The sequence below is a fragment of the Amblyomma americanum genome, chromosome 4 (assembly GCF_052857255.1).
Source record: "Amblyomma americanum isolate KBUSLIRL-KWMA chromosome 4, ASM5285725v1, whole genome shotgun sequence".
Taxonomy (NCBI): Eukaryota; Metazoa; Arthropoda; class Arachnida; order Ixodida; family Ixodidae; genus Amblyomma; species Amblyomma americanum.
In genome coordinates, this window is record NC_135500.1 from 125,617,436 (window position 1) to 125,629,370 (window position 11,935).

The following is an 11,935-nucleotide window of genomic DNA, read 5'->3' on the forward strand; positions in this document are numbered from 1 at the left end:
CTTCCAGTGCACCGTTCGGCTGGCTGCTCTGCTGCTGAAGGTCGCGAAGAAGGGAACGCAGATCATTTGTAGTCGAGCACATTACACTGTCGAGTCGTGGCGGAGCAAATGGGTGACTCAACCCGCTGCACTGTGCAGAAAAGAAGATCTGTTTTGTTTTAGGTTTCTGTTTTACATTCTCCTCATGTTAAAAATGAGTTCTGTGCTTTTTCCTTTCCTTCTTGACATGCGAACTCACCATCTTCATCAAGCAAAAGCGTTATACTGCTGAGCGGGCTTGTGAGTTTGTTCACAGCCGCGCACCGAAAGCTCACATAGGTTTTAAAAAATTGCGGCTCCATTTCACGCTGTGAAGGTAGTTGGACAGTGAAGCTATGCTGTTTGCATTCAAATTTTAGCCTGGCGTTCTGTGCTTACGACTGCGACGCGAAAACGCAACCGTAATCTTTACCGGGAAACACACGCGGGGCGAAAGAACGTGCTTCGCATTTTTTGCAGGCGCCGTTATCATACATTATGCGGTTTTCACTTCACACGAGGACTTCGAATGACGTCAACCCCTTTGGAACCAGCTGCAAACCTAATGTTTTCCGTAACACGTAGCTTTTAATTGTCGGCACTGCGCATCGGAAACATTCGTTCCCTTACGGCGCGGTTTGGGTGTCCACCGAGATATGTGACACAGGCGTCATTTCCTTTCCTTAAATTGTCCAAAGGGCAAGGCGTCGCGCCGAACGGACGATGGCGTTCTGTGGACCCCCGGAAACGCTGCAACACACTGTCGCATCCCGCTCTCGACTCAAGACGAGCGCCTTAAGCCACTGAGCCACCGCGGCGGCTTGCGTGCTGGTATACGTTTCCGAATTCATGGTGGTGTGTAATTCAAACGCCCTTGCAACCTAAACGCGGGTTGGTGGGCTGTGTAAGGAAACGGATAACTTGAGTACTGTTACTGCGTGTTGGACTTACAAAAAACGGTCGAGTGAATAAACTTCCATGACGGGCTCTAATTTTCACGATTCGACTTCTCAACCATCTCATCCGGACGGTACTATCGTAAACAGTCACATGAGCAGTTTGTGGAGACACCACTGAAAAAAATTTGTATCCTACTGTCAGAGCTAACGCCGAGAAAGCAATATCGAAATAGGTACAGCACTAGCAGCAATTGGGAGTTTCTAAAGTCCTACTCTAAGTTACAATATTCAAGCGATTCCTTTACATACCCAGACCGCAGACCTCTGCTTAGGCTGCAGCTTCTGAATTCCAGGACGGCATGAAGTGGGAAGGCTGGAAACGCACAAGCTAAAAGAAAAGTTCGAAGGAATGTTCACAAATTTAAAAAACAGCATCAGCTACTAGGATCTCGCGTCTCGTACAAATACATAATATTGTGCGTTTTCAATTGCAAGAGCAAGACCTTTGGTTATGCCTTGATGAACAGAACAAGCTCGAATGCTCGCGCTGAGCTGTCAAGCTTTCGACTGACGAGAAGGCGAGATCGCTTCTCCGGAAGGAAGGAAGGAAGGAAGGCCTCAGACGTTGCTGGCACATACCCACTACAGGGGAGTGGCCAAGACACAGGCGGTTAATTACTGGATACAGGAAAGTTTTGACGGGAAAAGGAGTGGTAATAGCATATAGGCTGATAGATTGGAAGACGCAAGGACAGGAGTCCTGTTAACTTAGAGATCGAAGACAGGACAATGGCTTAATGTGCATAATAGTACACAATGCCGGTAATGTTGCAATGTCGTTCTCCGGAGTGATGATAAAAGAAGATGAAACAGCAACGCAGAAGGAAACGGGGCTTCGTTTGCTCACAGTGCAGCGGTTTGATGCCGTGCGGCCATCCACTTGCTCCGCAGCACTCTAAACATAGACTAAAAACGGAGTAATCTGTCATGAAAGGGAGTGCGCTAGATGACAGATTACTCCGTTTTTTAGTCCCATACAGCTGAATTCGTGTGCAATGCGGAAGCACCAAGTTGTTGTTGTTGTTTGCCTCATAAAATGGCACATAATGTGCTCGACAATGGCGCTACGCCCTCTTCTTCGTGGCGGCCGCCAACAGGAGAGCAGCCAAACGCAGCACTAGAAATTTACCAAGCGTGACAAGCACCCGCGCGAGATAGAGGGCGCGAGGTCCGTGATCACTCGGGGCACTCCTGCTCTCTGACCGCACGTAAGCGGCGGGAGATACCAACGCAGCGGCTGAGCAGCCACTCCTTCCACCAGAGCTGGGATTTATTCACTTTCCGTGTTTATCGCTAAAACCTGGCGCTCTAAAACGACGGTTATCGGCTTCTAGGCGTCCCTTATGCTACACTGACCGCTAAGCCCAACGTTAGGGATATACGAGGTAACAAATGAGGAACGAACTGGCGTCCATTCACGTCTACGTTAATATACAAGTTTAATTAATGCATAAAATAGTTATAAATATTCCAACGTAATTAATGCTTAAATATAAATTTCTGATGTGTCTTCTACTTCAACATTAATTTTCTGTGCAACCATTTTGAGGGCTTGAGAAAGCTTGTGAATATATGGCACTATTACGATTTTGTTGAGACTTTCGCCTTTATCTGTCAACCTCGTGTTTTTGCCCTACCTGTGCAAGCCTTCTGTTATCGCTATTACGAGGTGCCTCGGGCAGCCTGCTTCCTGAAGGCGATCTACTTGAATCTTGAAACATGTCGTCATGAGGCATGTGCACGACATATTGACAGCATTAGAAAGGCAAGTTTAAAAGAAAGACAAGCGATAACAGAGGGCTTCCACAGGCAGGACAAAAATACGGGGTTGACGGATAAAGGCGAGGGTCTCAACAAAATCGTAATAATACCATATGTTCACTAGCTTTCCCATGCCCTCAGAAAGGTTGCACAGAAAATTAGAGTTAACGTTAGCATGCCGGCACCAGAAAGATTGTCCCACATGTGCAAGGTCACTTGCCCGGACGTCATTTATTGGAATCCCTGCTCGATACGTCATAAGAACCCTTTTGTGCCTTGTACTGACAAAGTAGTCTACAAGAAGTGGAAAGATGTATATAGGGCACCAAGGCTGTTGCCTAAATAAGCGCCTCAGTGAACTCCACAGAAATGTTAGAGTTGAGGGATCTGTTAATTTGGCTCGTCACTGCCGTGTTCACAAGTGCGCACTTAAGTTTGAAGAATGTTCGCTGATAGGCAAACATGGCGATTAGAAAACGAGAGAGATATAAGCTGGGATGGAGAATTGTGTTACTAATCCTTCTGCACCATTATCAAAAAAAGGCATAGCATTCTTGTGTTCATGGCAGTGAGCGATACTGTGAACGTGCTCACTAGTAGGTTTTGATTTTTGTGTGCTTTTGTTGTTTTTACGTTTTGACACATCATGCTGTTGAAAACATAATCGTCGGTATGTTTTCGTCCTCGTACCCTGCTTGTTACTTTATGAAGTTTTAAGCGCCAAATAAAAATCGTCTAGTGTTGTGTCCCTTCCTCGTTTTGTGCTGTGGAACCTCATCTCAACGTTTAGAGGCCTGCCTGGTGTTTTATTTAATCTCGATGATATTGTTGTTACCGGTGCAGCAAATGGTGCGTGAAGACAGGTAGATAAAGAGAGGGGGGGGGGGGGGGTAGGCAGGGATGTTAACCAGAAAAGCTTTCGGTTGGCTACCCTGTACTGGAGAAGGGAATAAGGGGATCAAAAATGGAAGAGAGAAGGAACGGGAAACCCAGTCACAATCTGTCAATCAAGGCACTCGTTCGTAAAATATAAAACAGTGACTCGTATGCCTTGTATGCCTTGATGGCAGTCGACTGTTGTGGCCACGGACCGAGGATCACGTCCTCTGTAAAAGGACGAGGATCAAGGCGGCCCAGAGCACAACGCAGCTTACGTCTTTAGTTCACAAAGGCAGGGCACTCACAGAAAAGATGACTGATGGTCTCTTCGCTAACACAGCTTACACAAGAAGTGCTGTCGGCCATTCCGATCCGGAAACCATATTGGTTTGTGAGGGCAACGCCGAGCACACTAATGTTGCTTCGCGACGCGCTGTGTCACGTAAAAGACGGAGGCGCAGTCCAGGGTCCAATTCCCTGAGGTGACGGTTGCAGAACTCTCCCGTTTTCCACGCTGAATGTGTGAGCTCATGCCTCAAAGAACGAACCCCACACGCTGCGTGAGCTCTCGTTACAGGGATATTGACAGGGATTCCGTCGTTGTGGGCAGAACGAGCAGCTTCGTCTGCCTAGTGACTTCCATTAATACCGCAGTATCCTGGCAGTCCCTGGAAAATAATGTCGTGTCCTTTCAATGTGGTGCCGTGGTACAGCTTGCGGATTTCTGCAACGAGTTGTTCGTGTGACCCGCGACGTAGTGCAGCTTGCAGGCCTTGAAGGGCTGCTTTAGAGTCGGTCAAAATTGTCCAATCCTTTGGAGATTCCTTACTGATGAACTGAACTGCAGCCAGTATAGGGCAGCTAGTTCTGCACCAGTTGAAGAGGTGATATACGTAGTCCTCACCTTCATTAAGATAGACCTGGCCGGTACCACCACAGACCCGGCAGAACTTGTTGAGTTCACTGAGCCATCTGTGTATGCATGTATGCGGTGATTATGTAAAATGCAGATGATTCAATGTCATTTTTTGAGAGAAGGAAGTGATAGCCAATATTTCTTGGGAATTCCCGGAATAGAGAGGTGCACCCGAGATTCATGCAGATTTCATATTGGTGATCACGATCTTGAAGCAGGGGTGAACTGCGAAGTAAGACAGGCACGATGAGCTTCAATTACTTCTGCAAATGCAGTATGTGGTCTGAGTACTAGAAGAGCTTCGAGATTTGTGACTCTGAACTCGTGTGAGGTGCCGAATGTGTGTTCTCATGGTTTCAACAGCAATGCATGTAGTAACAAGATGCTTCCCAGCAACAAGAACAGTGGCTCCGGTTGAGGCACATTTAGGCAGTCCAAGGCAGATTCACAGAGCTTGCGCTTGTACACTTTGAAGTGTCTGGATGTTTGTCTTTCTAATATTGCTTCGAATAGCAACGCTGTATCGCATGTAGCCCAGCAACAGCGAACGGAACAGTTGAAGCATCGAGTGCACAGATGCACCCCAGGACTTTCCTTTGAGCAAGGAGAGGATATGAACAGTCGCTGTCAGTCTCTTTCTCATGTCATAGAGATGGGGGCTCCATGAGAGGTCCCTATCTATAACAATGCAAAGGAAGTGGTGGCTTCTCTCATAGAGAATGGCGTTGTCATAAATATATATGGGGTAACTTGTCATTTTTTTGCTTGTGAAGGGCCACGAGGGAACATTTCTCGGTCGAAATATTTAGGTCCTGCCGCCTTTTGAAGTATCGCACAAACTTGGGGACGGGTCACGCTTGATTCCCAAATACAGATATCATCGGCATATACTGAGACTTGAGCAGATTGTGGCAATGAGTCAATCAGGCTGATGATAGCAAGGTGGAAGAAAGTCGGGCTCAGCATTCCATCCTGGGGGACTTCGCGCGAATTTAAATGTAAAGAGGTTGTTCCGTCCTCAGTCTGGAAAAAACACAACCTCTCAGCCAAATAGCTGCGTATCCAGCTGAACATGCGGCCTCCAATCCACTGGTACCTGGAGCGATGCGAAATCTACCCAGGATTTATGTCGCGGTTTCGACGTGCCCGCTCTTTTATCGACAATGTGGTTGACCTTGTAAGATCCATCCAGCACCAAAAAAAATTGAGAAGATTGACCGTGGCGCTGTTCTTCGACATACAGAGCGCCTACGACAACGTAACACATAAGGGCATTTTGGTAAAACTACGACCTGGTCTATGGTGTAAAATAATGCCGAAATTTAGATACACTCAACAGCTTGTGTCTCGTGAAATCACACATTCCCGGAGACATCCTCATTTTCAAGTTCGTTCTTCGAGATGCCGAGAGAATGCCTAGAATCATAATCCAGTGGGCTGACATCCATAACTACTTCAGTACGCTGGGAAGGGTACCACAGAGTCACTGGGATCACATGAGGGACTCTATCACAGAGAATCAGCAATACAAGCGCAATTAGTGTCTCTCGTGAGCAAACTGACGCTGCAGACATCACAAAACCAAGACGCACCATGACTGGGAAGAACAAAGCGCACAAGCACCACGGAGGCACCAAGACCCTTTCTGAGAGGGGAGGGGTGTGTCTGGTCATATGTGAATGCTGTCATCAGCTAGCTCATGTCAAACAGGCACCAAGGTAATCATGTTTCTCGGCTGAAACAAATAATACAAGGTCTGTTTACCAGCCGAACATGTGTAGTGGCCTCAAAAATACCGTATTTACTGGATTCTAACGCGGCCTCGGCACGCGTTTTTCAAGGTTAGAAAAGAAAATGCAATGAATATTTTAACTTGAAACAACCAATCCTCGTTGCAATTGCTCTAAAGTAAATAGCAAGCCGCGCCACCCCCACAAACGCGTTAGCTTTTCTTGGCTCGTTCCTTCGCGCCCTGCGCTCCGAAATTGTGTTCTGATGCTGCTCTTGAATATCATGGCGCGTTTTTCTTACGACGGGAGCTCTGGAGGCGCTGGCGCGTTTGGCGAAATTGGCAAAGCGCCAAGGCGCTGTGCGCCCTGGGCGGGAGCGTCGGCGGCAGTTGTGCGCCCGGCGAAGGGCTACCCAGCTGCGCCATTGTTTTCTTAGAAAGCCTCCGCACTGAGGGTTGCCTTTTTTTCAACATGGCGTCATAGTTAACTCGGCGCGTCTTCAAAACTCCGTTTTTATGTTGGCTCAAGTCCAGGTCGGAGCCTTGCTGACGGGGCACTGCACATGCTCGCCAGGCATATCGGTATCCACGAATGGGGAAGGCTACGTTGGCGACATCGGTAATATCGATGCGCAGTAAATGCCAAGCATGATACCAAGCCGCTATTTTGTGATGCCGATGACAATAGTGTCTTGCTGGCGTAGTTGGATTTTCGCACTCGATTCTAACGCGCATGCCATTTTTAGGCTAGTTTTTCGTAGAAAAGTTGCGCTTTAGAAAGGATTAAATACGTATCCTTGCACAACACTAAGTTAGCAACAACACCCTCTTTAGCCTGTCCGAGCACCAAGACCGTGTTATTTTGACGTACTCAAAACCCGTAATGCCTGAGTTCATTAGGTAGAAGGGAAGAAACTAAAATAATGTGCACTCATGGGATCTAGAACGAAAACAGACGCTGCAGGAGAGTGACAAAAACATTCACAAAAATGAAGAGTAAAATGCATCTTGAAACCGCGCAAGTAAAGGCAAGGGACGAGGCAGAAACCAACAGGACAGAGCGCGGGTAAACAAGACGCGATATAAATGCATTGTTCATGACTGAACGAAGGATAGCAAATTAAGAAAATAAATGCTAGCGCTTGCATTAGTACAAAATATCTGACTTCGTAACGCAATGATAACGTGACCAGAGAAGAGATTTTACATTGATATATAACTGCAGCTTGCAGCACGCAGGTTATCTGACATCTTCAAAATCACAAAATTCCAAGGACTAGTAAGAATGTGAGTTCACAGGTTAAAAAAAAACTGATCAGAACAGACTCTCGCAAACCCAATACACCCTCTAACGTTGGCTTAATAGCTATAATCCTCGAATGCTGATCCCGAGGGAAAGGGTTCGATCCTAGCCACGGTGGCCGCAAATCGGTGGAGGTGAAATGCAAGAGGCCCGCGTTGATTACGATGTCATTGTGTGTTGAAGAACCCCAGGTGGCCGTAGTTTATTCGCAGCCCTGCACTACAACGTTTCTCATAGCATGAGTCGCTTCAGAACAATAAATCCCACGAAACGAAACCATATGCATATAATATAATAGGCAAAACACAGAATGTGCTCCATATGACCTTCTGAATGTCGAGTAAATAGCAAAAAAAAATCTGGAAATGGCTACCTAATTTGACAATGCACTGACTGTGAATAAAAAATTTAAAAAAATTACTGAAAACGTGGGAAACAAGAAATGAAAAATGCACTTAGATGTTTTGGAGGGGCTGACACTGAATGTCATCCTCATTTATTTTGATCTCACTCGAGCTTGTGGCGTCTTCTTCGTCAAGGTTCACACACACGCGGATTGATGAGTGCCAACAAATTCATCAGTGATGTGCTCTATTTTTTATTGCTTCTTCTTTAAATACATGGTCTACATAACTATTCCATTTCCCATCAATTACTTCCCTCATACTCTCCCACACCAGAGGTTCGACATTCTTAACCTTAATGGTCGTGTTCACGGACGCAACAAATCTTTTTACATCGCTCCATACTTACTCAGTTGGGTTTAGTTGGCAAATGCACGGTAACAAGCGCGCCGCTATAATACAGTCAGTACGGTGCTTGTCACCCACCACATTAACACCTTTCACTAACTTAACCAATTCAGCTTTGGTCATGTCATGAGCTTACACAACACCTTTCTCAGGGAGCCATCCTCCAATATCTTAACAATATCTTACTTAACCGAGTGGTAACGCGTATTGTCAGTAAATATCGCACTACCCAGATGCAGGCGCGGCAACAGTTTCTCACTAAACCAGTTTTAGTAATGTGCCTCATCCATTTCTTCGTGGTCGCCGGTGCTGCTGTTTTGCCTGGAACACCTCTCCTGCCTGTTTAACGAACCCCTTCTTGCGTCTGCAGCATAACGTTACGTGAGCGCGTCTTAAATATAAATCAGGCTTTTTTCTCCATTCGATGCATGATCGCTGTCGACGCGGACGGTAATCCATCGTCCTCCTTGCAGTGGCGAGTAAGTTTCGCAATGCTGGGCACCCTGTTTACGCGGAAAAAAAGAACTGCGCACTACTCGTAGCAGCACACCGAGAAGGAATGTCGTCGATCTTTTTCGCCCTCCAGCGGCCCCTGCAGCCGCGCAGGCGTTTCTTATGCGATGAAACCTTGCCACTTTTCGCGTGCTCCGAAGCAAACTATTATAGCGATCGCTCACTGATATTTGTAAGAGCAACACGATTCTTAACTAGAGAATTCCTGCTGTATGGCTCGCCGCACTCCTCACGAATCCCTCCAAGCACGTTCACGGCCACTTGTTTTGCTATTTCGAGTAGGAAATCACCATACATCTCTAAGTCGCAGCGGACGCCATGTTTGCAAAAGAAGGTGTAGATTTGTTGTTGTTGTTGTTGTTGTTGTTGTTGTTGTTGTTGTTGTTGTTGTTGTTGTTGTTGTTGTTGTTGTTGTTGTTGTTGTTGTTGTTGTTGTTGTTGTTGTTGTTGTTGTTGTTGTTGTTGTTGTTGTTGTTGTTGTTGTTACTACACTGTCTGGCACTTCACTGCGGTCCTGTTATGTTCTGTTTAATCTTACCGAAATGTGCGCAGAAACTTGTCATAAGAATTTCTAAATGCTAATCTGAATTATACATTACACAGTGTATATTTGGTGACTTTCTTTTTCAGAAATAAGGATGAAAGCTGATAATTTTTGGAAGAAAAAATATCGAACATTTTAAGCCAAACTGCGCGAGATTTGTATTTCTATGTGCATATAAAAGCCTTCAAATTCCACTAAAGCTCCACTTACACATATCGCTGTTCTGCGATCAAGAAGACGACTTGTATACCGGCATTACATTCTGTATCGAAATAACATGGCATTTGCACGCATGGTAGGTTTGCTGGTGCTGCAAGGAACTATTCATATAGAGTGCAAGCTTGGACTAGGAGTTTTCAGCACTACACATAACTCCGCCTCGTAAGATGGGACGCGCCGCCGTGGTAAAGAGGTTTTTCATTTCATCCATTTCATTTATTTATCTTAAAGACTCCTTCGGTGGTATTAAATAAGCGGTGGGTAATCAAGAAATTTTGTTACATATTGTTACGATGATATATAAATTTCAATATTAGCGCTGATAGATTATGGGGAATTTTTCAAATTGTCTCTAGGCTTTTTTTACGTCAGGTCTCTTGCTCCTTGTTTTTTTTTATTGATACCTTGGGTATGATCCTGGTTATTTTAAATGGGCATGTCTTGATTGCCTTGGTTTTAAGCCTTTTGTGTTTCGGGTCGTTCTTGACAAATTGTTTTTCAGTTGGCAGACCTACTGTATATACGTATGTGCGTATCATCGGGAACTGACGTTCTGCGACCGTGTTCGTGTTAATGAGCATAGTCACAGTTTTCCACTTATCGCGCCTGGTTTCCACGTGGTCTCCTTTTTCTTTTCAGTTCGGTCTTCCGGAAAGGTTCTGTCTGGTATAAACTCGGCGACTTGGCAGCCTTGCAATAAAGTTAAGTTCGGCCTTCGCATGTCTTGTTCGCGCCCCTATCGATAATAATAATAATTGGTTTTTGGTGGAAAGGAAATGGCGCAGTATCTGTCTCATATATCGTTGGACACCTGAACCGCGCCGTAAGGGAAGGGATAAAGGAGGTACTGGAAGAAGAGAGGAACAAATAGGTCCGTAGTGGAGGGCTCCGGCATAATTTCGACCACCTGGGGATCTTTAACGTGCACTGACATCGCACAGCACACGGGCGCCTTAGCGTTTTTCCTCCATAAAAACGCAGCCGCCGCGGTCGGGTTCGAACCCGGGAACTCCGGATCAGTAGTCGAGCGCCCTAACCACAGAGCCACCGCGGCGGGGACCCTATCGATACCCGCTCCGCCAATTTTGCTCAAGCACGTCTGGCTAAAGTGTTTACGATTCTCATGTACCTGGATACTCCCTGGGGGTCGAAATTAGCAGGTTCGACACGTTCTTCGCACAAGCAAGAGGAAAACCTAAACTGGCGCGTGCTGTGTGCCAATGCAACGCCACGCTACTGTTTTCCGCCCCTGTCTTCGACGTCAGCGCTTTCACCACACGCAGCGCCCTGTAGGTATTGGAAAACACCTTTCCTCAATGGGCTTTTTTTCTTGATTGTGAGGCTGCTATTAATTATGACCGTCCTTTCTCTTTTCCTCTAGCAGATGCATTCTGCTCCTGTTCCTTTCGGGCCCTGTTTGCTATTTATCTTCCCCCGCTGCTTTCAATGCGAAAGCATTTCTTGCCTCATGAGTCGCATGGACAGGATGTGTCACGGGTTGTTGACAAAAAGTGTTTACAGAGCGTCTCCTTATGAACTGTCGATCATCCAGTAAGACTGTAATTATGATTTGTATTGATCGATAATGATTAAATGAAAACTGTAAATGACCGAATTACTATATAAATAAATATTTCAAAAATAAGACAAGTTTCGCTGATTACTCCTAGTAGTTCAAGAAATTGATGAATAGCTAGTAATTCCTCCATATCTGAACGAACGAAAATAAAAATGTAAATGATTATTAATCAGTCAAACTAATTGCCTAATAATATTGTAATAAGGAACGTCTTACAAAGCACTGCGTCGCGAACAACCAGCGGTACAGTCCAGGTACAGACAAGAGGCAGCGGTCAGTCCAGAGCACGCACGAAAGACGGAGCATTCGGCGCTCGAGCTTCGGAGCGTTCGGCGCTTCTCCTCGTCTTCGTTAAGCGCCAGCCTCTGAAGATTCCAAAGCCGAAGACCAGTCTTACAATTCCCCCAGGCCGAAAGGGCGCCATCCTGGTGGCCTAGGGCGATGTGACGACGGCGGGGTCGTAGTATGGTTTGAGGCGGGTCGTGTGGACAATCGCGCGGCCTCGGCGACGATGATCAGGGAATGGCGTAAGGGGTTCGATGAGGTAATTGACAGGGGATGTCTGCTGAAGAATACGGTAGGGTCCCTGGTACTTGCTAACAACTTTGGAGGAAAGGCCGGGACCTGAGGAGGGTACCCAGAGCAAGACCATAGAGTCAGGAAGGTAAGCGGGAGGAAGTGCAGGGGGATCACGGGTGCTATCCTGCTGCTGCTGGGCGTGAGAAGTGAGGGACCGGGCAAACCGTCGGCATTCTTCAGCATA